This window comes from Neofelis nebulosa, chromosome 2, assembly GCF_028018385.1.
Source record: "Neofelis nebulosa isolate mNeoNeb1 chromosome 2, mNeoNeb1.pri, whole genome shotgun sequence".
Taxonomy (NCBI): domain Eukaryota; kingdom Metazoa; phylum Chordata; class Mammalia; order Carnivora; family Felidae; genus Neofelis; species Neofelis nebulosa.
Window position 1 is genome coordinate 27,836,569 of NC_080783.1, and position 27,395 is coordinate 27,863,963.

General features: G+C 37.6%; 1 long non-coding RNA gene across 1 annotated transcript; it reads left to right on the top strand.

The window, feature by feature from the left end:
• The first annotated feature begins 965 nt into the window (after positions 1–965).
• Positions 966–27,181, top strand: LOC131499185 (uncharacterized). The gene is made up of 4 exons (XR_009255761.1): positions 966–1,098; positions 9,499–9,586; positions 15,470–15,560; positions 25,048–27,181. It is a non-coding gene; the product is annotated as an uncharacterized LOC131499185 (long non-coding RNA).
• The last annotated feature ends 214 nt before the right edge of the window (positions 27,182–27,395 follow it).

Sequence of the window (27,395 nt, forward strand, 5' to 3'; positions counted from 1 at the left end):
TTTTTTCTTGTGGTTGACTTCAAGTTTTATAGTTTTGTGGTCAGAAAATATGCATGGTATGATCTCAATCTTTTTGTACTTGCTGGGGCCTGACTTCTGACCTAGTGATCTATTCTGGAGAATGTTCTGTGAATAACAGTCAGAATTTTGAAAGACATTCTTTGCAGCACATCTTCAGAACTAATGCATTTCAAACATGTTATGAGCAGAATTCAGTATATCTTACTCTCTTCCAGATTCCTTTTTCTGGAATTTCTTGCCATATATTTTTACTTCTATTCTTGTATTTTTCATTATTTAATAAAATTGTGAACAGCTAGCAGACTACTTTGAGTGTATATATTTCTTATTTTCCAGTACATTTTGTTCTTGAATTAATTGAAATACATTCCCTTTTAATTCTTTAGCATGAAGCTGAGCCAGAATCCTGGTTATTGATACAGCAATTCCACAGAAATCCTAGCTAATAGATATCTTTTATTAATTACTTAGAGTATTCAGAAACCATGTCAACTACTTTACATGCATTACCTCATGTAACTCTCATAGCAACTCCATGAACTAGGTATTATTATATACTCATATTTTTAAGGTAATACTACAGTAAGTAACTTGCTCAAAGTCTCAAAACTCTTAATGACTGACCCATGACTCAAACCCAAATTATTTTTATTCTGAAACACATGTTTCAATGAATACCATGTACTAGGGCTATTTTCAGGAATTTGAGGCTGTACATATATTTTTGAAGTGAGCAGTTATCTCTGGCGTATGATAGAAGACCTCTCACTGTCAAATATCTCTTCCATGAGTCTATGGTAATTCAAAAATTTATCCTTCAAAATGCATTATTTTAATTAAAGCTTTTCCCTTCTGTTTATGCCTATGACTGGCAATAAATTACATCTTATATATTAATCTGTTCTCTATTATCACCTCTTTCTCTTTCCTCTTACAGATTTTCCCCCTTGTTTAAGGAAGCCTTCTAGCTGGACTTTTGTTTCCACATTTCCCTGTTTTCCTCTCCTTATCTCAGGATATCAGGATATCTTATATCTTCATGGGAGGCCTCTGAGCAGAGAAATCAGCCCAGAGAAGGTAGGTTTCTGAACTTGCAGCCAACTCTCACCCAGAGAAGTCCTGCCTTTACCTGCTTCAGGTATTGAGTAACAGTACTTGGCATACTAAACCTCTCCCCTTCTACTACCTCCTTCTTCTCTGTTTAAACAGCTAGAGATAACTTGATGTTACTTTGTTCAAAACTTGGAATCTTCTAAAAGGACCAGAATCCATTGGCTGAGCAGTCCTATGCACTAATAAACCATATAACTGAGCCTCTGGGCTTTTTCTCTGAGACATTTTCTCCAATGGCTTTGCTAATCATAACGCTCATCACCTTGTCTCTTGAACCAAGAAAGATATGCTCATACTCCACAAGGGGACCAAAATTTATCTTACAATGAACCTGTGTAATTTATAACAAAATCTAAGGTTTTATTAACATTCTTTTCCAGAAGTGGCTTTCTTCAATATTACCATTTCCATAGTTACTGCTTTTCCCTAACAATTAAACTTTAGACAACTAATAATTCTTTAATATCTGCTCTGTGTTATAATTTAACTTTTAAAACAACTTTGAAAGGTAGACCTTACCATACTCATTTTTCAAATAAAGTACTTGAAGTTAAGAGAGTTTAGATAATTTCCCCAAGAGAACACATACAGAGCTTTGATAACAACCATAAAAGCTGGACTAGACCATAGTTACTTTAGATCCTATATACTTTCTCCTACATCATGCTTAAAGTTGTTTTGCAAATAACAGCTTCATTAAGATTTTGATCCCAAAACTTGCAGATTATTACTTAAGGATGTCTACATGCAAAATAGGTTGTGTTTTAAATGAAAATTATGATTTAAAATATTTAAACTGGAGAAATATTATTAACTGAATAAGAGCCCCAAGAAAAATCATATGAATTTCTAAATAAATAGTTAGCAAAACAAAAGATGGATTAAACACAAGGAAATGAAAACTTATAAGTCAGAGCAAGAAACACTTTATTTATGATTCATCTCCTGACTCACTCTCAAGTAGGGTAAAAAACATCTTCTGACCTGATATGTATAAAAGGCACAGTGTATTCATTTGGGAAAAGTAATTTTGAAATCTCAAAAAAACTTAAAATACTTCAAAATATATAGCACAAAATAAATTGGAAAATAAGTTTGCTAAGTTTCCAGTCTTTGAAAAAACTTTAGAAAAATTGATCCACATATGTCTAAGAATAGAAAAAAAATTATTGCCATTTAATTTAAAAATTTGAAAAACAGAGATATCTGGGTGGCTCAGTGGGTTAAGCATCCAACTTTGGCTCAGGTCATGATCTCACAGTTCGTGAGTTTGAGCCCCACATTGGACTCTGTGTGCTGACAACTTGGAGCTTGGAGCTGGCTTCAGATTCTGTGTCTCCCTCTTTCTTTCTGCCCCTCCCCCATTCATGCTCTGTCTCTCTCTTTCAAAAATAAACGTTAAAAAAATGAAAAACATTTGATAACTGAATGACAAATCTAAGCAAAACATTTATTGAAAATTATTAAGAGATTAGAATAAGAAATGTTTCTACATGGACATTATATCATCATTGTCCTCCACTTGGTAATACATATCTTTGACAAACTTATTTTGCAATAAACCAATTGTTAGAGTTCTTAGTGTCATCAGACATTAGGTTTACCAATAATGCTTCGCAATAGTCCCATATTCTAAAATGTGGTCTACATGGACTAAATTTTATTGTTTCAACTTTCAAGATATTAATTGACATAAATATATCTTTAGAGTTTTGGAAACAGTTTCTAACTCTTATATAAAGACAAGGAAGATAAAACAACCTCATTCAAGTGATGTAATTATAAGAAGGCAGGATGTGTTATAGATTTAGCAAGTCAGCATCCTGTATATCCACAATACTTCTCACTGAAGGCTGGTGTCTGGGCTTCCATTATTACAGATGGTTTATATGGTATGAGTTGTCCCTGGGTGATGTTATATTAGTTACGATTCTTGGGCTTTGGCTAAAATTTTTAAAATTGTATTTAGAAAGATATACAGGGTTTAGACAACTGATAGAACAGGCATGAAAAGTTAGTCAAACACTTCACAGTTCAGAAGGATCAACTAGCAAAGCAAATCTCTTTTGTCAGGAATAAGGCTCGTCTGGATATATCTGCTATCACCGAACTTTGATGTTTCTGCCACTGGCCACGTCTCTGCTGCTGTCACCAGTGAATTATCCACTTGAGCTTCACCTCCCAGCAATGAGCCAAGTGTGGGACTTAAGCCTTAGCTCCCTCAGAAAAGCAGTGGGAGGACTCTGCTTTTCTGGATCCCATAGTGAAGGGTAAGCCATTTCCTGTGTATCAGTCAGGACTGAGGCAGAAAAAGAGAACCCTCTCTGAGTGTTTCAATTGGAAGAGGTTTAATTTTTAAAAAAGAAGAAGAAGAACTAGATGCTTATGAATAATGAGAAGAGTTTCTAGTCCTCAGATTTTTGCTAGCCTTTCGACACGCTGGAGGTAGATAATGTGGCTTTGGCCATAATCTTATGAGATTGTTTATTATCAGTCGCTTGCGTTTCAGCACCCACATGTAGGATTTGAGGGGTTATGCCTAGAGACTGCTGTAAAATCTCGTATTTGACAAAGGCTGTGAATTTGCCAGCTGCTGCTAGAGGAAGGGATAATGACCTTTGCTTCACGTCTACCTTTCAGATGTGGTGTGAATGCCTAATTAGCGGGGTTTAAACACAACTCTGCTGACAAAAAAAAAGTCTCCAAAATGTAGCTCCCAAGTGTTCTCTGATTTGGGGATAGGCACAGAAGGGAGCGAGTGTATTGCCAACCCATAGTTCTATATTCCTTCACAGAGACTAGACATATATACATAGAATCATCTCCAAATAGAAAGACAGATCTCACACTGGAGGAAAAGACTACAGAAATACACATCACAATGTAATGCTCACATGTTCTTCATCTCATGTGTATTTTCTGAACAGATGATAATATCCAATAAAAATTTATTTTTTAAATTACCAATTAATCTCTCTATTCCAGCCATTTTCAGATACAATCTTATGGCACAGATACCACAGCTCTATGGAAGCCCTATTTTTTACTAATATGATTGCTATGTGCTAGTATAACTAGGGAAAACAATACTGAAAAATACAAACGTACACACCGACTCTCTCTTGTCCTCTTCCATCCATTATATACAAAGATTGCTCTTGGATCTTTGGCTGCGCCTTCAGATAGTATTCTTATATTTGTTACATTTTGGACATGTGGTCTGCCAGAGATAAGCTATTTATTTCATGGTTTTCCTTAGGCAATCTTAGTTTAATTATTTAAACTCACTCTAGGCTATACATGAATTCATTATTCTTTGTCTGCTAGATTAACCATTCTAGACAACAATGGTTTTTCAGAAATTCATTTATAATACACAGCCAATCCAAGGGACCCTAGTTGCCTTAAACCTCATTGTGAGCTCCTTGTGAAATGTAAAACTATTTTAATTCAACCTTTCACCAACATAGAAACTGGCACATAGTAGGCACTTAATAAATATTTGATGAATGAATGAATCAGTAACAGTAAACTAGCCATAGCCAGGACTTAATCATTGGTTGATCTATATTTATTGTTTTATGTAACATAACTCCAGATATAAAAACATGTGACACATGACATAAATCCAAAAAAAAATTTCTTTTTAAGTTTTTTTTTTTAATGTTTATTTTTGAGAGAGAGAGAGAGACACATACACACAGAGTGCAGGGGGAGGCGGGGGGAGGGTCAGAGAGAGCAGAAGACACAGAATCTGAAGCGGGCTCCAGGCTCTGAGCTGTCAGCACAGAGCCCAGTGCGGGGCTTGAACTCATAAACGGTGAGATCAGATGCGAGCTGAAGTCGGGCACTTAACCAACTGAGTCACTCAGGCACCTCCCCCCAAAATTTCTTTTTAAGATAAGTATCCTTTCAAATTTTTGCTTTCAGTAACTTTCTATTGTAGGTTAAATTATTTTGACATATATTTTCATACCAGTATGAATTATTCTTTTTAATTCTTCAGTTCCTCACAAATGTTATTGCTACTTTGGCAACCACCTTCTATGACAAATTGTAAACATTAAAACTCAAATTACTTCTCAAATTATCTAATCTTTAATCTGAAGGCCCAGGGAGACATTTATTATTTTAGAGTGAATCATTTCCAAGACGAAACTCCCTTGTTGCCTCCCAGATTCTAAGATCTAAACAAATCATTAATTCAATAAAATGCAAAATAAAATTACAAATTAAAGGATAAGAGCATTTTTTTTCTTGAATCTAAGTCAGTTTTATAATACAAACAATAAGAGCCTTTCACTTAGCTAATGATGATCATTTTTTAAGTGATGATAAATAAGTAACTTTCCCTAAGAAGTAACTATTTCCAAGTTGGCTAGCACTTAATAAATCTGACCAATCACCAGATAGTCTTAACATGAAAAAAAATGAAACTATAGGGCACAGATGAGGCTCAGTCAGTTAAGCATCCAATTCTTGATTTCAGCTCAGGCCATGATCTCAGGGTTGTGAGATGGAGCTCCGTGTGATGAGCGCTAAGCTTGCTGAAGATTCTCCCTCCCTCTCTGCCCCTCCCCTGCTCTCATGCTCTCTTTCTCAAAAAAAAGAAAAAAAAAAAAATTATATATAAGAAATAAATGAAACTATATATTCCATAAATTCTTCAGCTGAATTGTCTAACAAACATCTTATCTTATAAATTTATCAACAATAGAAATTGAATGATGATAAAAACAAATAGTTATTAACAAATGGAGTATACAGTCCCAATAAAAACTCCAACAGGAAAGAAATTGCCAAACCAATTCAAAAATCTATATGGAAATGCCAAGGAAATACGTTTGTCACGTTAATAATAATGCTACCTTCCGGGGCGCCTGGGTGGCTCAGTCAGTTGAGCGTCCGACTTCGGCTTGGGTCATGATCTCACCGCTCCTGGGTGTGAGCCCCGCGTCAGGTTCTGTCCAGCTCTGTCCGGCTCTGTCGGGCTCTGTGCTGACAGCTCAGAGCCTGAGCCTGCTTTGGATTCTATGTCTCCCTCTGCCTCTAACCCACTCACAGTCTGTCTCTGTCTCTCTCAAAAATAAATAAACATTAAAAAAATTAAATAATAATAATAATAATGCTACCTTCCTATCCATGGAAATGGTATAATTCTCCAGTTACATCTTCTTTAACATCTGTCAGCAATGTTTAATAGTTTTCAATTTATAAGTATTAAATATTTTTGTCAAATTATCACTATTTCATATTTACTGATGCTACTGTGTTTTTGTTATTTTTATTTCTATTTCTAAATGCTTTTATCTAATTTATAGTAATAGAATTAACTTTTGTTTATTGATTTTACACCCTCCAATCCTACTAAACTCCTTTATTAGTTCTAGGAACTTTTTTGTAGTTTCCATAGAATTTCAGCATAGATGATTAAGTCTCTCTGAGTCCAGTTTTATTCACATTCTTTCTTTTACTTGCCTTATTGCTCTGGCTAAAACCATTTCTAGAACATTAACTACACGTGGTGACAGCACATATTTTTGCCTTGCTTCTAATCTTCAGGAAATTATTTAATCTTGCACCATTAAATAGGATACTAGCTATGTGGGTTTTTATAGATGTCCTTTATCATATTGAGGAAGTTCCTTCCTGTTCTTATTTACTGAGTTTTTGCATTTTTGTTTTTCCTCATAAATGATATGGGGTTTTGACAATTACTATCTCTGTGTTTCATGAGATGACCATATTCTACTTTTCAGCTTTTTTTTTTTGTCTGTTAATATGATGGATTAAATTGATTGATTTTTAAATGCTAACACAACCTTATGTTCTTGGGTTAAATGTCATTTATTTAGTCATGAGGTATTATATAAAATACCAGAAGAAAGTGTTTTCCTCTGAAAATGTTGACACCAAACGATTTTTTTTAACTTAGTAACTTCAAAGAAATGTTATTGCAATATGACTATATTAGACATTTTGGCCTGCTGTAACATAATAACAGAGATAGTTTGCTTATACACAACACAGAAATTTATTGCTCACAGTTTTGGAGGCTGGGAGGTCTAAGATCAAATCACCAACAGATTCAGTGTCTGGGGAGAGCTCCCTTTTTTGGTTCATAGATAGCACCTTCTCATTGTGTCCTCACATGGCCAAAAGGGCAAGGGAACTCTTTGGGATTTGGGATTTCCTTTATAAAGGCACTAATCCACTAATACCATTCATGAGGGCTCTGCCTTTATAACCTAATCACCTTCCAAAGATCCCACCCCCAAATGCCATTGCACTGGGGATTTGATTTCAATATATGAATTTAGGAGGGGGCACAAACTTTAAGGCTATAGCAACGACAATGGCCATCGTACAGCTTTATCCATGATGTATAATACCTTGTATAATATGGCTGGAAGAGAATTCTCAACTCTCTTAATTAACTATGTCCAGAATCTTCCCTTTTCTATTATATCTGCTTTAGGCTTACCAAAGAAGGTAAATGAAAATTAAAAGCAAAACAGAAAACTTTTGAAGTTAAAATTAACTTTTAAGTTTGCTTCCATGAAATATATTTCTGTGGTGTTGATAATGGCCTAGTCAGTTAACTCAAAATATAAATGCATAAAATATTTTCTTTAAATGGGAATTCTTGGCTAAAGAATCTGAATGCCTAGACTAACCCTTCAATCACCACTAAAAAAAAGAAAAAGCAAAACATATTTTCCTGCTCATCAATGAGTAATATCACCACATAACCTTTAGAGATAAAAACTAATATACACCATATACAGAAGCATGTATGGGAGGTTAAGAGTAACATAAGTTAGGGATCATGCAATGTTACTACTTTTAACCCCAAATTATGATTTAGCAGATACTGATGCAGCTTTATACAGGGAATATCTACAGAGAACTAGCTGTTTTAAAAATGAAAGTGATTCCCTTTTGAATGGTAGAAAAGAAGGCAGACAACTTCTTTTGATGGAAGGAATACAATGGTAAAAAATAGATGACACCCACGCAAATTGCCTTATCAAGGCTGTGAAAAAACTTCTTTAATTTTTTAATTAAGTTTATTTATTTATTTTGAGAGAGAGAAAGAGCAAGTGGGGTAGGGGCACGGCAGGGGGTGGGGGGTGGGGGGGGTGGGGGAGGTGGTAGAGAATCCCAAGCAGGCTCTACAAGGTCAGCACAGAGACCAATGCAGGGCTCAAACTCAAACCATGAGATCATCACCTGAGCCAAAATCAAGAGTGGGACGCTTAACCAACTGAGCCACCCAGGCACCCCAAAGAAACTTTAATAATAGTGAAACTTATCTTCTTTACTTTTCCATTGTTTCTTTCCCTGACTAAATTTCCTTAACATGGAAGGGTGCCCTCAGCCAGCTATGTAAGCCAGCATCTGGTCCTACACTCTACCCTTGTCAAGCACCTTAACCCAGTTTACATGGCACTAAATGGCAATGTTAAGTGGATAAGAACCCTCTTCCTACTTCTCCATTGCTTCAGCAGCCTCTGGGGAGCCAGTTAGGGAAAACCACTTTCAAGGAGGCTATGACTAAATATGCTTAGTAGAAAGAGAAAGGGAGAGATGCACAAGCAAAGGAGAAAATCGTTGTGAGTAATTGCAATATGGTGATAAGATCTCTATTCTGTTCATACTTCCTGTGTGGGGTTGTTCACTATAAATTGGTAGCCTCAATGCATAAAGCTACCCCGTACCTAAGACAGAATACTGGGAATGGAACAGAGGAAAGCCAGTTCATTTGAGAGGGTGGGTATGATGCTGCTGATCATCCCTCTCTTTTCTGGACTTGGAGATAAAGTTTTCAGTTTGCCTTTTCTTTGATTCTGGTACTGTCTTAAGAAAACAACAGCTGAGTGTCAACATGGTCCCATGTCTTTGGGAGAAAAGGGAGGGTGGTTGTATGGACAGTGCCTTCACTTATAGGCACCATAGCAACAGTTTTGTTTGAAAGTAGAAGTTACTCAGGAGTGCATTCAGGGCTGCCTAGGGGGCGTCCAACTCTTGATTTTTGCCTCAGGTCATGATCTCAGGGTTGTGGGATCGAGCTCCAACTTGGGTTCTGAGCTGGGTGTGGAGTCTGCTTAAGATTCTCCCTCTCTCCCTCTCTCTGCCCCTCTCCCCTACTCAAACTCTCTCTCTCTCTCTCTCTCTCTCTCTCTCTCTCAAATAATAATAATAATAAAAGAAAGTAGAAGTTACTCATAAAAGAATTTCCTTTATTTTCCCTGCAATGGGTAGAAGGGTAAAATAAAATTTGGAAACCATGGGTTTGATTCATATATATCTGAGTTTGCTGAATCAGTTGGTAAAGGAGGCTTATCGATACTGTATTTGTAGGGAAGTCTGAGGAGCTCCCTTGGAAAGAACTCATCCATGAGCAAAGAAGTAACTGGCCTAGGAAGAAAACTGAGTTTATTTGCCAGAGGTGAGAAACTATTACAAAGTCATTCCTAGCTATGGTACTGGGAATTGCCTTACGTGACCTAAAGGGACTTCTGTCTGAATCCAGTAGAGAGCAAAGATGCTGTGAGTGAAAAGGAAACAGACTTCCATTAAAAACTCTCTCGGGCACCATATTGCCGGCAGCCATGCCAGAGTATCCTACTAACAGAATGTGGTGGACCCAGGAAAGAGCATAATGACTGACTGAGGAACTCAGAAAGCCTGGGTGCCCACAAGGAATCTCAGAAATGATTGGTAGAGGTGGGAGACTTTAAGAACATCCGTTCTGAGCAAGATGAATTGAATTATTATTTAAATTAATCTATTATAAAAATAGAGAAGGCAGGACCTCTGACTATAGATGCAAGTAGGTGGGAGGCATGACTGTGGGCATCTATGGAAATCCTCTCCTGCTTGCCTTCATTTCCCAGGGAAGATTAGAAATTAGGTCATCATCTGAGAGGGGGTTGTGGTGCTGGAGGAATAAGGAGAGAATAATGAAATCATCACTTAGGAGAAAAGGAGAATGAATCTATCAGGAAAATGTAGTCTGATTTCTGGGTAGCACTAAGGGCCCACATGAGGCTAGTGAGCATGAATCAAAAGTTAACCTACCAGCAGGTTGTGAGTGTTTCCACCAGCTCTGGGTTCCTCTGTACCCCTGCTGAGAAAAGGGTTGAAGTGAAGGGCAGAGGCGGTTCCAAAAGTACCTGGAGCTCAGGGACCTCTCTTCACACCTAGTAGGATTCCACAGTAGGTCATCTTGTTTGCAAGCATCAGTTCAACACTTCCAGAGTAATAGCATGGCCAGTCTCTACAATTCTGTCGGTTGGTCTTAGTATGACTGTTATCTCTCCAGCTCTTGTATCTGAGTTCAAAGTAAGAGGAAGGAAAAATGCACATGGCAAAAAAAATGCCTGTCTGCCAGGGCGCCTGGGTGGCTCAGTCGGTTAAGTGTCCGACTTCAGCTGGGGTCACGATCTCGCGGTCAGTGAGTTCGAGCCGCGCGTCGGGCTCTGGGCTGATGGCTCGGAGCCTGGAGCCTGCTTCCAATTCTGTGTCTCTCTCTCTCTCTCTCTCTGCCCCTCCCCCGTTCATGTCTGTCTCTCTCTCTGTCAAAAATAAATAAACATTAAAAAAAAAAATGCCTGTCTACCAATAAGGGGGAAAAGTAGGTACTTAATGAAAAAAAATCTCATGAGAGTCCCTGGATGAAATAAGTGGCCTACAGGGAATGAATAGGCAGTCTTAGGGAAAAGCTTCTTTGACACCATGAATTATAAGAGTCTCACCAAGGACAGGAAAATCTTCCAGGGCGTCCTTTTTATTAGCACCTGCTGCTAAGACATACAGGAAAGAGAATAATACTCAGGGCCAATGGTCTCTAACAACAGAGTTACTGTGATTTATCAAGATGGAAGAGAAACAGCCAACTACAGGAACAACTAATGGGGGCACAGGAAAGGACTGACCTTTCCTCCTTCCATGTGGATCACTAATGCTGTGGACACAGAACATGTTAGGTCCAGGTTTTTTCTTGTGCACCTGGAGCAGGATGAATAGGGCTTCCAAAGACAGGCTGTTGACATGTGTGGTAAGGGCAGAATAAACACTAAATGCCTACTGTTTTGATTATGTTAGTAAAGTCTCACCCAAATTTGAGAGTTGCTTGAAAATCTGTGAGCAACCCCAGGGGGATAAGAATAGATGGCAGAAGAGAAAAACATAAACTCTGAAAAATAACTTTTAAAAAATTATGGGAAAAATATATAGCAGAAACCAAACCTATTCAATTATGATTGTGTGCAATCCCAGCTAAATTCTGAGGAGGAAAAATAACAGGGAATGAATATAACCCACAAAAGAGATAGAGAATCCACTATAACAGCAGCAACACCCTATGTGATAAGGGTGGAATTTGCCATAAACCTGCCATTTGGAGAAAATTGAAAAGAACATTAAATCTATGAAAAAAGGGATGATAGATAATTAAATAAAAGAATGAGATGAGTGGGATTGTAGATACACCAAAAAAGAAAAGAAAAAAAAAAAACACAAATGTGTATTTCTCAAAGGAGGGAGTTAAAAAGTAGAACTTAACTACCTGCCTCATACAAATGCTGCATTTAAAGCCCCAAAGGATGGAAGTCAAAGAATGAAAAAATATGCTTGGCAAATGCTAAGGAAATCAAAGCCCAACTCACCAGGACAATGTCAGGTAAGTTCGAACTCAAGGGGGGAAAAAAGTTAAATGAGGGGGAAAAAACGTCATTGAAAATGATAAAAAAAAAAAAAAAAAAAAGAGCAATTCACAATGACAATGCACCAGTCAGACATAATAGTGGACAAAAGGGAAAAAATGCCATAGTGAATATCAAAATAAATCTCAGGGTAGTAGGAGACAATACCTCTCACTTATTAGCCTGTAGCAAATCAAGTAGGAAAAGATTTATGAAAGGTGTAGAAAATCTGAATATGATTATCCTGGCTAGTTTAAGTTGAACACAAAGAACATACTGTTTTTGAAGGATATGAGAAAGGGAAACTGACCCCTCAGTTTCTGACTTCATTTTTAGGAAGGCTCCATCTCTGCTGTTTTTCTGCTAGGCCCCATTTATTCATGTTCTACATTTCACCTTGATTCTGAATAAACCATAAAAATGATTTCCCCCTCCAAGGGGGAAACAAGAAAGTTAATCTGAGTTTCATCCTGGGTCCCCAACACCGGATCCAACTGGATCCCAAACATGGGATCTTTAGCTTAAAACTTTAGGACTTCAGCTTCAAACAAACCTTGGCCCATGCTGGCATCAATAGCCCCTACCTTCAGTGATTTATGAAATAGCACCTACTACTCACTTGTCACTTGCCTTTGATCGGACATTACCCTGGATTCCTGAAGGATCACATACCCTAGACCCCTTTCCAATATAAACTCCAAACCCCAACCGATGACAAGACTTACTCTCCTTTTTTTTCCTGAGTCTCCCAGACACTCCATGTACTAATATCTATCACTTACCCTATTCAATAAACTCTGCTTTCACTTCCTTCTGGCTCATCTTTGATTTTTATCCTACGGGAAGCCAAGGTCCTCAGGGTCCTTGGACGGGCCCACCTACTTCAGATCCACAGGGTTTAGAGAAAAAAATGATCATACACTGAATCAAAAGAAAAAAGTCACTGAATTCAAAAGGTAGAAATATGAGAAATTGTGTTCTCAGATACAAGGCAATAAAATGATCAAAATATTTTAAGAATCATTAGAAACAAACTCGAATTTAGAAAATAATCTCTGAACATTGAGGTCAAGAAAAAAAATACAAAATTCAGGATTTTTATAATATATACTAAAAACCACTTGTACTTGATAGTCTTAAATCTTGCTTGATAAATAAGAAATAATAAAAATATATAACTATTGATCTCAAAAAATTAAGAAAAATCACAAGTAAATCTATGGAAAGTAAAAGCAAATCGTAAACATAAAAAAAGCAAATTGTAAAGGATACATAAAAATAAGTAACTTTAAAATAAAAAAAGAATTAGGACAGATATATAAAACTAACATTTTGTGTCTGAAAACAAAAAGAAAAAAAAGTAGCAAAATACAATGATTCACCAGCCAGCCACATGAAGTAAAAAAGAGTAAAAACCAAAGTATACTAAATAAAAAAAGTAATGGGAAATAACCAAATACATGGGGAATATTAAAAAATAATAATAAAAGTACCATGCAAATTGCAAAGCAAATGAATTTTACCATTTGGATAATACAAATTATTTCTAAGAATCAATAGTGGTAGGAATCAACTTTAATGAAGCCCATTAGAGTTGACTAACTGTTCCTTACCAAAAAAAATCTAAAGCCCCAAATTGTTTCAAAGAGAAATTTTCCTAAGCCTTCAAGAAACACTATATGGCCATACAGTTTAAACATTTTAAGTGGTAAAAAGTAAAAGAAATCTCCCAATGTTTTATAAAGCCAGAATAACACAGACACCCAAAGCTGAAAATTACCACAAAGACAGAAACCTATAGGTAAATCACATTTATGAACATAGAGAGAGCAAATCTGAATAAAGTATTAGGAGATATCTCTTAGCAGTATTTTGGAAATAGAATGTACCATGGTGAGGATGAACAAATTCCGAGAATACAAAGAAAGTTTATTTTGTTAAGAAATATTTTCATTTAATTCAATTCAATAGCTAAATGTGGGGGCGCCTGGGTGGCTCGGTTGGTTAAGCGTCCTACTTCAACTCAGGTCATGATCTCGCGGTCCGCGAGATGGAGCCCCGCCTCGGGCTCTGGGCTGATGGCTCGGAGCCTGGAGCCTGCTTCGGATTCTGGGTCTCCCTCTTTCTCTGCCCCTCCCCCATTCATGCTCTGTCTCTCTCTGTCTCAAAAATAAATAAACGTCAAAAAAAATAGCTAAATATGTACTCAGAAAACATGAACAAATTTAGAAATAAAATGTTTCATGTCTCTTAATTACAAAAGTAATGCATAAGAATCAATAGACCTCTTCAAGACAAGCAAGTACTCTTCAAGTTATTGCAGGAAAAAAATCCATTAAATTCCTATAGCAACGTAGCATAAAACTCTCGGCAAAGTAGATGGCCGGGTCCACCGCCTGAGGTTCTGCTGATTGGAACACCACATCTCTATGGTTTTTTTAAGGGCCATTCTTTTAAAAACCTCTTTTTAAAACCCACGTATAAATCAGGAATCAAGCAAACATTTTCATTTTAATGACTCCTATTCAACAACATACTGGAAGTTGTAGTTAGTGCCAAGGGCAAAAAAGGCATCAAGGTTGACAAAGTTATGCAGAAAACATTCATGGTTGGGTTTGTTTTCAACATCTGAAACAGGGCTGAGACGGACTCTGGAAGTCGGCCTCACATGCAAGCAGGCAGAAGGAGCGCCTTCCTTTTGAAATGTGGTTCCTGTCATCACAAATACTGAGCTAGTGTTGAGGAACAGTCAGTAACTAGATAAGAGAGTGTTGGGACATCTGCAGTGGGCACCTGTGCCTTACCCATCAGGGACTACAATCAGGCAGGGGAGGCACTGTCCTCAGGGGAAAAATGTAAAAGGACACCAAAAACCTCAGAAAGCAACATAAAAAATATGAATGTGAAAATCCACAGTAAACAAAACAGCAAGTTTCAAATGAAGGCTATGTCCAACAAAGGACTCCTGTGACACTTCACTCACCTCACCCCATCCCAGCTCTGTTGGATGAGAAGGTTCTGGGAATGTAGGAACACAAGGAGGAGAGTTCCTGCAGTCAGAGTCTGAAGGTATGGAATGTGATGCCCAAACACGGCTTGAAGGTGTTGCCCAACTGCTGCTGTTTCTCTTGATTAGAGGAGGGGCCCATTTTGGGGGGTTCAGGCCTCTGAAGAGAAACGATGCCCGGCTAGTGACGGTATCGTGAGGGAGCATCAATGAGACTTTTTCTGGTGATATGTGGCAAAATTTTTTTAAACTAAACACTGGAGCCAACTGCCATTGTCAGGGTGAAGAAACTTTCCTGGGGAGGAGTGTCAGGAACAAGAAAACAGGGGAATGAGTGTCTCTTCTCCAGTCTTCAAATCCCCTCTGGTAATTCCAGTTAATGAGCCCAGGCTGGGAGCCATCTGACAAAGTAGAAAAATGGCCCCAGATCCAGCAACATAAATCAGAGTATAGAAAGGTAGGTTTGGAGCGCAGAATCGGTAATTTAATGACAAACACTATGAGCTTGGCAGTGATCAGTGGAAGGTGGGGATAGGAACAGGGCACTGTTCCAAACTGAGGCCTTCCAGATAATGCGTTTTTCTGCTTACTCTCATGTACTTCTGCCAATGGCTGTGAGATGTTTCAGGAAAACAGACCTGAGCCTGACAAGCAGTCTGGGACTCACCCAGCTGAAGCAGCCAAACTCCGTTGAACCCACAGACCTATGAGTAAGGAAAATAAATTTCTTTTGGTCATAAACCATTTTGTGACAGTCTGTTACACTTCAAAAGTCAACTAAAATGCTCAGTCTCTTATCTATAAAATGGGCTTAACGATTACACTTACTTTTCAGGCTTAGTGGGACATCTGCTAAAACAATCTAATACAAAAGAGGGCATGAGGGGCATCTGGGTGGCTCAGTCGGTTAAGTGGCCAGCTTCATCTCAGGTCATGAATTCACAGCTCGTGAGTTTGAGCCCCCCATCCCCACATCGGGCTCTCTGCTGTCAGTGTGCAGCCCACCTTGGATCCTCTGTCTCTCTGTCTCTCTGTCTCTCTCTCTCTCTCTCTCTCTCTCTCTGTCTCTCTCTCTCTCTCTCTCTCTGCCCCTCCCCTGCTTGCACTCCTCTCTCTCAAAAATAAATGAACATTTTTTTTAAAAAAGGGGGACATGAATTACAGAAATAGAATAAGTAGCTCACAAAATGCAAGGGAGCCTCATTTTCAGGCTTTGGGCCATCTCCTTGCTTGTTCTTTTTTCTTTCCTTTTTTTATTGTGGCAAAATACACATATCATAAAATTTACCATCTTAACAGTTTGTAAGCATACAGTTCAGTGGTAGTAAATATATTCGCGATGTTGGATAAATTACTCAATCTCCCTCAACATCACCATCTCTTTTCTCAGAAGCTTAGTTTTCTGATCTGCAATTAGTGTGCAGATACACAAAGCTTTATGAAATCTAAAACAACACACATGGAAGGCGTTATTGAGCACAGCTTCAAAATTTAGACTTATTAACAAGAAAATATTTAAAGAAAGATCCATGTCTCAGTTTTAGCAAATGTAGTTGTTGTCTCACTCTATTTAACTGAACATTGTTTTCCAAGCAGTTTTCTGCTTAAATAAGCCTTTCTTCTTCAGGGCAGAGGCATTTAATAACTTCATTTAGCAGCTGCCTTCTCATTTCCAACTTTGACCCCTGCATTTGTATTATTTTACCCCATTCAGTATGGATAGTAATTTTCTGAAGTGTCTTCTTTTCCTGAGATTAATTTGAATCTGTGTAAACCTGTCACATCTATGTTCAGTTGTTAATATTACAAAACAAAGCTCTGAAGTAACAACAGAATACTTTATATGTGGGATTAAAAGCACTTTTTATATTTCACCTTTTGCTCAAAACTGACACAAAATAATATTATCCACAAATGAAATGAAGGCTTTCAGCAGCTTAAAGGATGTTTCATGAATATGAATTATGTTCTTCCATTGTTATCATAGATACTGGTGATTTGGGGCAAAAACACAACTTGTTCTTGCATAATCATCCCATATACTTTACATAAATGAGTTGATTAGGTTTTATAGAATTATGTAGTTTTGTTTTGTATCAACTTTAATAGCACTTAAAGAAGCAAACGCTGCAACAGCATTATAAAAGGTCTAAACACTAAAATTTCCATAAAATCACCAAAAAAGACACAAAAATAGACACATAGATCAATGGAACAAGATAGAGAGGTCAGAAATAAACCCATACTTATATGGCCAATTAATCTACAACAAAAAAGCAAGAGTATACAATGGGGAAACAGCAGTCTCTCCAACAAACGGTGCTGGAAAAACTGGACTACTTTCTCTTTTTTGTCTTTCTCTTTTTCTTTCTGTCTTTCTGTCTTTCTGTCTTCCTTCTCAGTATAGTTAACATGCAGTATTCTATTAGTTTCAGGTTTACAATATAGTGTTTCAACAGTGCTACACTGAAACTCGGCCACTTTCTTGCACCATACACAAAAATAAACTCAAAATGGATTAAAGACCTAAATTTGAGACCTGAAACCATAAATCCCCTAGAAGAAAACATAGGCAGTAATCTCTTATTCATTGGCTTTAACAACATTATTTATGGATATGTCTCCTTAGGCAAGGGAAACAAAAGCAAAAGTAAACTATTTGGACTACACTAAAATAAAATACTCTTGCACAGTAAAGGAAATCATCAACAAAACAAAAAGGCAACCTACTGAATGAGAGAAGATATTTGCAAATGATATATCTGATAATGGGTTAATGTCCAAAATATATAAAAAACCTATACAACTCAACACCAAAAAAATAAAATAAAATAAAATCCAATTGAAAACTGGAGAGAGGCCCTGAATAAATATTTTTCCAAAGAACACATACAGATAGCTGATTGACACATGAAAAGATGCTCAATATCACTAAATACCAAGAAAATGCACATCAAAACCACAAGATATCATCACTTCACACCAGTTAGAATGGCTAATATGAAAAAGACAGGAAATAACAAATGTTGGCAAGGATGCAGAGAAAGGGTAACCCTGATAGTGGGAATATAAATTGATGAAAATACTGTGGAGAACAATATGGAGGTTCTTCAAAAATTAAAAATAAAAATATCATATGATTTAATAATTCCACTATTGGGTATTTATCCAAAGAAAATAAAAACACTATTTCAAAAAGATATATGCACCCCTGCATTTACTGCATTATTTACAATAGCCAAGACATGGAAGCAACCCAAATATCCATCAATAGATAGATAACTAGGTAAAGAAGATGTGTTATATATGTGATATATAATGGAATATTACTCAGCTACAAAAAGGAATGAGGTCTTGCCATATGTAACAAATGGATAGATCTGGGGGTGGGGGGCAGAGACCTAAGTGAAATACATCAGAGAAAGGCAAATACCATATGATTTCACTTATATGTGGAATCTAAACTACAAAACAAAGAAACAAACAAAAACAGGAACAGACTCATAAATACAGAGAACAAACTGGTGGTTGTCAGAGCAGGGGAGTGGAGAGATGGGCCAAACAGGTGAATGATGCATATTAAATATGTAATATGAATTGGATTACAGATGCAAAAGTACTCATCCCTATAAAAATGTAAGCAGAACTCTGGATAATACAGTTTGATTATCCTATGCTAAAGTCAAGGTGGCGACTGTTCTCATCTCGGAAGGCAAATGCGCAGCAAAGACTTTCTGAGCCCATCCCCTTCCTCAGAGTCTTCGGCACACGCTGCAGAATAATTGAAGCAAGTTGTAGCATAGATGCATCAGTAGAATATTTGCCACAGGAAAGAAGTTTAGAGTATCAAATATATCAGTGTAAAAGTATATTTTGTACCTGCTTTCCAGCCAGCTGGAAAAATTTATAGAAATCAGTATGGGAAAAAACCCACATACCTTTGGAGATAAGCTTATCTTGGTTTCCAAAAGTGTAGACTGGCCCTTTAGGGAAATTTCTGGAGATGGCAGTTCATGGAGAGAGGAATGATTGCTAGCTCTCTCCCCATTTCTGTGGCCTCTTTTAGAGGTAGTGAAAGACAAAGTACAGCTAGGATTCTGTTTGAATTGAAACTGTAGTTGGAAGGGAAAAAAGATTAATTTAGAAGGAAACAACATTCACATGTGCGCGCACGCGCACACACACACACACACACACACGCACACTCACACACACACAAATCCAGGTCTGGGTAATTGGTAATTGGGGTATCTGATTAGAATCCGCTTTACCTGTAGGTTGCTTCAGATGCTGTATCTAAACTCAAACAGGCATTCAGACTCTTTCAGCCTCTCCTTTTAAGCTTGAATGCCTTTGTGTATATAAAGATGTTGCACCTTGAAAATGGAAAGGAAGCATTCATGCTTGTTTCTTTAGCAAAGTCAAATTTTAAAGAACATCGTCTCTTGAGAAGAGAATGATTCTATTTCCTAATTCTGTTTGCTTGATTAAAACATTTGGGTTATTTTCTCTCATTCTTGAGAAACATACTTCTGTTCTTTTCTCTGCTCCAGAGGTTATGGAGGTAGAAGCAAAGAAAGGCGAGTCCACTCTTGCACTCTCTCCCCATGCTGTAGCAAATTACCTGAGAGCTGCTTTAGAGCTAAGCTACAAAGAGAGATGCCCCTGGAGCAAGCTGAACAGGCAAGGAATAGGCTTTCTCCTGTGGGAAGTCTCCAGGGATGGAACTTCCTTAGGGTCCTTAATAACCATCCTCCTACACTACAATCAGCTAAAATCTCTGACCTGTGTTTGAACTGTCCTTTATTTCAATCAAGCACTTTTATTTCAAAACTACATGCAAGCTTAATGAAATCTGCAGCATAGTGATTAGGGGTTAAATAATTTCATCGATTTGGCACCAAGCCTATGAAAAAGCCCTTAAATCTTTATATTTTTGTATTTAAATTTCACAAAATGGAAGTCTTATAATTTTGCCAATAATGATGGTCTTGATTTAATTCTAGCCACTTTATAATCTTATTGCTTTTTACACTTAAACTGTGTTCCAAATGAACACACACCACTCTTCCTTTCACTGGGACATATAGCGAATAAATTTACATCCATGATTGGGGAATAAAGAAATATTGAGTGTAACCTCCCTTTCAGGAAGGTTAACGGACTTTTTTAACCTGGATGTATGTATGGATGCCTGGGTGGCTCAGCCAGTTAAGCATCTGACTTGGGCTCAGGTCAAGATCTCACAACTCATGGATTGGAGCCCGCATTGGGCTCTGTGCTGACAGCTCAGAGCCTGGAGCCTGCTTCAGATTCTGTGTCTCTGGCTCTCTCTGTTCCTCCCCCATTCTCTCTCTCTCTCTCTCAAAAATAAATAAACATTAAAATAATTTTTTAACCTGAATGTTCTTGGAGCCACAGTATAGGGAAAATGTGTGCTTCGGGAGAAAATTATGCATTACTTATAGCTCACCCGTTTGCTCTTTATGACTGTGACTCTATGGGAGCCATTTTGCACCTTTGTAAATTATCAATAACTGATAACAGTGCAAAATAATTCTTGTCTACAAACACGCAAATTCTTTTCTGTTCAATAGACTTTCCTAGCTAGTTTTGTCCTCATTTGCATACTCACTTCAGTATTCCTTTACTCTAAATAAGTTTGTACTTTCTGAACTTTTACTTGGAACTGGTTATAATACCTTACAGATCTCCTCATTAATGAGTTAAAGAAAATCTTTAACTTGTGTTCATTAATCTGTACAAGATGTGTACAAGAGTCCTGATTTTACCCTATTTTAAAAATGGTCTTTTAGCAATAGGAAGATACTAAACAAATAACATAAAAGTCAAAGGAGCTTACTTTGACAAAATTTAAGCAAAACGGTCTCATGTAAATGTGGACCCCTCCCATGCATATTCGTTTGACTTTAGAACACGTGCTACACTCTGTCCACCGGGGGTTGGGGTTATCTGCACACTCAACTACTGCCCTCAACCGGGATAGGGTAGTGGACATGATTTAGTTGCCAGTCTAGCCCCATCATCAATCCTCCCTTCCCCTTTGCCTACAGCGCCCAGATTTTCCTTTAAGAACCTGCCCTCCTCCATTGTGTAACAGCCAGGACACATGGCTGCATGGTCCCCATTCAGAACTTCAGGTGTGAGCCCTGACTGATCTAAGACACGTTGCACATTCCCATCCTCTTTGCCATAAGCAGTTGGTTCATGGATGGACAAATGAACCAAAGTTAGCTTATGAAGGCAAAACTCAGGTCTTCCTTCAACGTCTGGAGACAAAACAAGTTGTTTGGAGAGCTTTTGGCACAAAAGCAGCTGGTCCAGGAGGAAAGACATTTTTACAATGAAGGTGACATTATGAAAGTTGAAGTGAAGAAAATAAAAACAAATAAGCCAAATAGTCCCCAGATTCTTATTGATTTCGCTGAGCCACTGTGTCAAACCACCTTGGCATTTGCTTTTCTTCTTGGCTTTGCAGACACATGAGTGAATAAATTTCCTTATTCTTTTAGGAAGTGTGAGTTGGTTTCTATTTACTTATACCATTAACATTTCTTATGTTAATCAAACTGTGAGGTTTCTGAGATTAGAACCTCTGATTTTCTTAATGCCTCCTATAGCATAATGTGTGATAAGGAGACATTCAGAATCATATCATCCTTTTTTGTTTCAAATGTTTAAAACACTGCTTTTTCCAATTTTTACATTCTGTTCCATTCCAGGTGTCTTTTAATATTTTAAAGCCCATTTATTATCTCTTGCCTGTATTTCATTTCTCATTTCCTCTCATAGTTGTTCCATTAATTGTGTATAAAGTATCTTTATTCCTTTGGCTCTTACTCCAGGCATTTTGGGTTTTACTATTTAAAAAAGTATTTATGCTATTTCCAACTGGATTATGAAATCCCATCCTAACTGCCAATGCTCTTCTTTAGTACAACACAGAAGTAGTAAATGGAAATTAGCCAAACTGACCTAATCCATTTATCACTTTATTGATGCTTTATGTGATCCCTAATTTCTTTTTCACTTGTAAATTATCTCATTAGATTTAATGTCAATAGAATATGTCTAACTCAATCTTCATCAATCAATGTTTTAGAAGAGAAGAGCATTCTCAAACTCATCTATTTGAAACGAAGCTTCACAATTGTATAATTAGGTAAATTAGAAGGGCAGTTTTGAGGGCCAGATAAAAGTATCTGTTGAAACAAAGGAATTTGCATATCTGTTGATTGAGACACTCATTTAATTTCATCAAGTTGAAATACCCGCATTACTTATATAGAGCATAAAAAAAAAACACGGAAATTTTCATCAAAAGGACGATGGCTCAATATATTATACCAGACATTGAATACATAAATGGACAATGGCCAGACTATATATGACAACAGACCTCTGACGCAAGCAGCAACCTCTGCAGGCATCAGCCCAAAATGATCAGGACTTAGTGACTGCTAGCTTCCTTAATTTTTTGTCCATGCTTGCAACTCAGGATCAACCAGAGAAAGCCAAATGTGCTCCCAAACAAATCCCATAACGCTTCTCATTAATCTGCCTCCAGCTTCTCCATGTATACAACCTCCAATCAGAGTATACGTGAGATCTTCCTTTTTGTCACTATAAAACTTTCCCTCACCCCTGCCTGCCTTTGAGGCTCCACCAAACACAAGTGATGGCAGCTAACTCCCTTGCTCTAGAAAACTCTGAATAGATTGTGTTGGTTCTCGTTTGGCCCTAAATAGAGTTGTTTGTCCCCATGACAGTAAACCAAGACTTAATTGCAGTTTCCACCTTGCCCAGAGATGTCACCTTTAAACAGTCAATCTTCAATTTCTTGATCAGTACTAGTGAGGTCATCTGCATAATAAAACCCCCTCCCATTCCCACCTTCCCAAAAAGATTACGTGGCCTGAAAAAAATCTTTCCTTTTGCTAACAACCTCCTTGACCCATCCCCCTCCTTCTGCCTATTAAAAAACGTTCACTTTGTATAGCTCCTCTGAGTACCTATCCATTTATTAGAAGGGACACTGCCCACTCCCCCCACTCATGAATCATTGAATAAAGGAAATTTGATCTTCAAATTCATTCTGCGAATGTTTGTTCTTTAACAGACAACAAAGGTAGTTTTCTAAAACTGAAAAAAATCAGGCGACATAATGAGCAAGTTCTTTAGAATAAGCCTTTCCAAAGCCTTGAGCTTTCAACTGCGCCATTTTCTTCAAGATTTTATCTTTTTAAGTAATCTCTACACCCAGTGTGAGGCTTGAACTCACAACCCCAAGATTAAGAGCTGCACGCTTCACAAACTGAGCCAACTAGGTTCCCCATCAAACGAACCGTTTTTTGGTACATGGTAGGCAAGTTCATTTTAAATTACACTGATGCCTTTGTACCTACCTTTCAGTGACAAAAACAAAAAAAGCAAACAAAAAACAAAAAAAAACACACTGATTCCTAATGGACAGATTCTCTGTGAGAGGAAAGCCAATACCAGGAAGGTCCTCAGACTTCAAACAACATATAATATGCACAAAACAAAATAGTATCAAACAACTTCTATAAGAATTTGTGATTTTGTTTTTCTTAGATTTACTTATGATTGTGCCCTTTCTTTTACAAAGTTGTCGTAGACTCTAGGTCTAAATTTCTCTTTTGGCCAGCAAAAGACCACATGCAGGATTAAAACAAGAGATGGCTAATGTCTGGGGAAAAGACAAGAGCCCCAAATAAGTGTCCTTGCCTGGTATTTACTCAGATCAGAAAGCTTACAAATGTGATGGGTGTGCACAAAGAAGCAAAAGAAACTGTGAACATTAACTTGAGGATGTGAGGGGGAAAAGGGGGCTTTGAAGATATACAATGTTTGGGGTTTGGGTCAATATAAAACAAATTCCAGACACTGGGCAGATGGGTATATGTTTGTTAACAGAAGACAGGAGGTGCCATGCCTGTTTATCTTTGCCAGCCTTGGGGATGAGACAGATCGGGAGAATAACCTCAGGGTTGATAAGACACCTTTTCTTTTGTTAACCATCTCCACTCCGGGCTGCTTTGCCAGCAGCGCAGTGGTCCATAGTCCAATTCACCAACCTGGCCCTATTCTCCTATGAAAGCAGCTTTCTGCTATAGTACTAAACTTGGGGTGCTTTCACCCAGAATATCTAATCTTGTTATTCCTATGTATTGAGCACCTTTGCACTGTTTCTATTTCAGGCCTTTGCCTCTCTCTATACATTTTTGGGGGCTCTGCACCTCCTATTTTGGGGTGCCTTTGCACCTCCCTATTCCTGGCACCTTTGTGCCTCCCTATTCTCTAGGTGTCTTTGCACCCCCCCATTCTTGGGGTGCCAATCTGGCTTACCCAAACTCGGGTGTGAGCATTTTATGGCTTTGTATTTCTTTATGCCTTGTTAACCCATTAGTGTAAGCCCAGGGGATTCCTAAGCTTATCCCCCACAGAAAGTAAAATTCATATGATTTTTCTTTCATGGTGGAGAGCTGGAAAACAGATCATTGATTTAGCACTAAATTTCCTAGCATATGACTTACATTTAAACAATAAGATGACCCTGTTTTGAAGATAATATGTGACCTCTGTGGGTGGGAGTTCAGAGGAGGGTGAACATAAGCAATTCTCCTTCTTGGCTTATGAAGAGGCAATGGTTAGCATTGCAGGCAGAATGAAGGATCAGAATAACAGGGTTCTTTTCTTGGGTTTTAATCTCTTAGTCTTGAAACGAATAAAAGGTCTTCTGGGGTGTCTACCATATCCAGTTTCTCTCAAGTCCACAAGGACAAATTATCCCAACAACCAGGAAAAGGGATAATATTTTGTGTAAGTCACAAATGCACAAAGTATTACATAGATGTTGATGAAGAATAATCAAAAAACTGAGAAGAACCTAGAAAACTTTGCTCTGAAAATCACAGAACCAGAGGCAGGGCAGCTCCTATGGGCCTGTAAGTTTAGTGGGTTAGAGAGAGAGAGGGATGCACAGGGAGACAAAAAAGCCTAGAAGCAATAAATTGAAGGTCAAAGTTTTTAAAGCTTGCCTTGTGGATTCATCCTGGTGGCAAAAACTTCCCAAGCATTTAACAAAATTCAAAATCAGAAATGGCAAATGTTTTGCTCTCTGAATCACTTTATGTTCTAATTTTTTTTTTTCAGACAAGACATGATCTTGAGAAAACTTGTCATATGCCAGCCGGATTCTTGGATTTTAACCGTAGACTTGGCAGTTTGGTCAGAACATCACCACTACACTGACATTTGAGAAGATGTGTAGCTCTTCGAAGACAGAAACCTGAATCTCCTCCAGTATTACCAGTCGGTGGAGTCTGAGGCAACAAACAACTGTATGCCTTTCACCTCACTGAGAGATCAGAAAATGTATCATTTTTACCTGTAGGAATTAATAAGGAACCAAAATTTCAAAAAAAAAAAAAAGAAAGAAATTATTTGGAGAATGCTATTATACCAGTGAATCCCAAAGACTTCCAAAGAAATGACAGGTTTGGTGGAAATTTTCTAGAGCTCACTGCGCAAAAAATTTAATTACAGCACCCATGACCTCTACATGATATGACTCACTACACAAAGTGCCATAAAACAATTTTAGAGGGTTTTGGCGCTTCAAAAAAAAAATTGAAAACTGGTTTATTATTTGGGTCTTTATTGAAGAAAACTGAGATACTGTTCCTTTAATATTGTTTACACTGTGGTCTTTAAGGTATGAGAGTGGGGGAAGATGAGAGAATGAATGAGGAAGAAAGGACACATTTTGGTGTGTAAAATATGAAATAGTTGGCTGACATTTTCATCTGATAAACTTTCTTCTTCTGACTTTTCTCTCCCTTAGGACATGAACTTTCAAACAAAAACAAAAACAAAAACCTTTATCTCTTAACCTACTGAAGATAAAATTTGCTTCCTTTAGAGAGTGTCTCATAAGGAAATAGAAGCTAACATTTAAGTGGTTTTGGAACAATTGACTCACCACTTAGAAAAATAAATTTTATGCCTGTCCTACAAAAAAAATGCCTTTTGCTCTGAGGAGAAAGATTTGTAAAGTTAGGATCTGCCTAAATATATTGACAAGTGGGTTTCATTTTAGGCAAAAACATGTGTAAGCAGTGTTAATTACCTAAGGCCACAAGTGCCTATAAAAGTAAAACAAGTACAGAAATACACTCAGAACACTTTTTTCCCCACTCAAAGTACACAGCAAATCATATTAACAACTATTTATTGAAATGCACTCTGCTTTCCCTGACAGTTTATACCAAATAAAACTAACATTGAGAAAAAATTAGAAAAGTTTTAATGAAGTGGAACTATGACAATATCATGGGTAACAATAATATTTGTATTCATAAATAAATGCCATATTAGTTTCTAGAACTGCCATAACCCGATGCCACAAACTAGGTAGCTTAGGGGCACCTGGCTGGGTCAGTCAGTGGAACATGCAACTCTTGATCTTAGGGTCATGAGTTGGAGCCCCACATTGGGCGTGGTGCCTACTTAAAAAAAATATATATTACTCCTCATCAGGAAAATACAAATCAAAGCCACATTGAGATACCATCTCACACCAGTCAGAGTAGCTAAAATGAACAACTCAGGAAACAACAGATGCTGGTGAGGATGTGGAGAAACGGGAACCCTCTTGTACTGCTGGTGGGAATGCAAACTGGTGCAGCCGCTCTGGAAAACAGTGTGGAGGTTCCTCAAAAAAAGTAAAAATAGAACTACCCTACAACCCAGCAATAGCACTACTAGGAATTTATCCAAAGGATACAAAAGTGCCGATTCATAGGGGTACATGTACCCCCGTGTTTATAGCAGCACTTTCAACAATAGCCAAAGTATGGAAAGAGCCTAAATGTCCATCAACTGATGAATGGATAAAGAAGATGTGGTTTATATCTACAATGGAATACTATGTGGCAATGAGAAAGAATGAAATTTTGTAGCAACGTGGATGGAACTGGAGGCTATTATGCTAAGTGAGATAAGTCAGTCAGAGAACACATATATCATGTTTTCACTCATATGTGGAACTTGAGAAACTTAACAGAAGACCATGGAGGAAGGGAAGGAGAAAAAACAGTTACAGAGAGGGAGGGAGGCAAACCATAAGAGACTCTTAAATACGGAGAACAAATGTCCCTATGTTAATTTGATTGTCTAAAAAGAGCCTATTTTCAAATAAATACATTCATAAGTACTGAAAGTTAGGACTTCAACATCTTTTGGGGAAACATAATCCAACCAAGATGTATTATTGCTTATTTATAGTGACTCATTCTAAGAGTCAGCCAATTTGCTAATTAGGTTGATTAATAATTAATTGATTATTGATTATTAATGATCTCCCAGCAGACCTTCAGGTGGTCAGGGAAAGAACCTTGAGTGACAAGAAGACTTTTCAATTGAAACCCCTTCAGCATTGGATTATTGGGGGGTTGGGGGGTGGGGCAGTGTTTGTCCGGGCTTGCCAGCAAAGCTGCAGA